This window comes from Solanum tuberosum, unplaced genomic scaffold (genome assembly GCF_000226075.1).
Source record: "Solanum tuberosum cultivar DM 1-3 516 R44 unplaced genomic scaffold, SolTub_3.0 scf00106, whole genome shotgun sequence".
In the NCBI taxonomy this organism is placed as follows: Eukaryota; Viridiplantae; Streptophyta; class Magnoliopsida; order Solanales; family Solanaceae; genus Solanum; species Solanum tuberosum.
The window spans coordinates 1,148,400-1,150,367 of NW_006239032.1; the positions used below are offsets into that span (position 1 = coordinate 1,148,400).

The 1,968-nt window shown below is 35.5% G+C and overlaps 1 pseudogene; it reads left to right on the top strand.

Moving 5' to 3' along the window:
• The first annotated feature begins 696 nt into the window (after positions 1–696).
• LOC102585490 (subtilisin-like protease SBT1.7) overlaps positions 697–1,968 on the top strand; it is a 10,465-nt pseudogene continuing 9,193 nt past the window's right edge.

A 1,968-nucleotide genomic window follows, 5' to 3' on the forward strand; every position in this document is an offset into this window, starting at 1 on the left:
GCACGTTGTTATGAAATTTCAAACAAAAACTGTTAAGTTCCTTACAATAATTGAAACTGCATTTCTTGCTAACGCAGATGATCGGATTTGTACTATGCAGAATAAAGAAATAATTATATATCTTGTTGCAATATACATCTTTGTAACGATACATGTTAATTGATTAAGTTAAGCTTATTAGAGTACGCTAAAGATATCCATCAGAAGAAGTGTATTTATATCTATATATATCTCTCCTTCATCTCTCTCTCTCTCTGGCCTATGCAATTTCAAAATGCTGCAGTTTAGGAAACTCATCGTTACTAGCAATGAAAAAGTAAATATATGACTAGGAAGGTACATGTTTAACTCATCGCTACAATTTCAATATGTGTAACTCACACTGCAAAGAAATTTCTGCAAAACTAGTGGTCCATGGACAAGGATGTTCTGAAGTTCTCCGCAAGATTTGCAAAGGATAGACAAGAAGACTAGGTGAGGTTCCATCAAATTTCCAGACACTGATCATTCAGTGGTCCCGTGAAAGAGTAGACTAATTTTGTATTTCATAGAAGTTGGATTCTAGTAAATTAGAAATTTCCTGCATCCACTTCTAACAATTTTCCAAGGTACTATTATTTATTGTACGTATGAGTATCGTATCACTATAAAACCCTTCATACTAACAGAAAACAAATCAATATAATACAAGTCATCCAAAATGAAGAACTATCTTATAATTGTATCTCTCTTTTCCCTCTTCCTAATTATGAGCCTTGGTGACTTTGTTTCATGTACTGAAGAAATAAAGGTATATATAGTGTACCTTGGAGAGCACAATGGAGACAAGACTTCGAAAGAAATAGAAGATCACCACTGTTCATTTCTTCATTCTATCAAGGGTACTACTTCTAAAGAAGATGTTAGAACTGTTAGAAAATGAGATATTTCTAGATGTCTTTTGTTTAATTGTTATTTTCTTAAATATTATGTTAAGTATGTAAAGGAAAGGTAGTCCTTGTTTTATGGAATATGTTTTGTAAGAAAGTCAATAGTGGTTGGATATGTATGGTCCTCTACTAACTTTGGAAAAGCTTATGTAGATATATGTGTGTATGTTTTCAAAAACAAAAGATGAATGAAAGTTTCTGCTGCTGAACCTTATTTTCTTCTCTAAAAGTTTCAAATCCTAACAGTGGTATCAAAGCCCTTCTTCTTGAGGGATCTGTGAAGGCAAGAAGGCTAAGGTTTTTTCTCCTTCTAAGGTGAGAGCTGAGCAGCAGTAACATGGCATCCAACAGCTTCTTGGGTGCAGGCCCTCCTATGTTTACAGGAGAAAATTATCACATATGGGTGATAAAGATGAAGGCTTATCTCAAAGCTCTTAGTCTATGGGAAACAATTGAAAGTGAAGATGATCCTCTTCCACTTGGACCAAATCCAACTGTTGCACAAATGAAGAATTATGAAGATGCGAAGTCAAGGAAACCCAAGGCTCTCACATGTCTTCATTCAGCACTTTCAGATGTGATTTTCACAAGAATAATGGCTTGTGAAACACCTAAAGAAGTATGGGAGAAGCTAAAAGAGGAGTTCGATGGAAGTGATAGAGTGAAGACTGTCAAACTCTTAACTCTCAAAAGAGAATTTGAGATGTTAAGGATGAAAGAAGGAGATACTGTGAAAGAGTATTCTGCCAAACTTATGGAGACTGTAAACAAAGTAAGGCTGTTTGGTGAAACCTTTCCAGATTCAAGGGTGGTGGAGAAGATGATGATAAGCTTACCAGCAAGGTTTGAGTCCAAGATTTCAGCAATAGAAGAATCTTGTGATTTGAAGACTTTATCTGTGGCAGAACTGATCAGCAAGTTGCAAGCCCAAGAACAAAGATCAAGTATAAGAGATGAAGAAGTAGCAGAAGCGGCATTTCAAGCACAACATAAAGGCAAGCAGCCTATGAAGGACAATAGAAGGATGGAAGGAGATAAA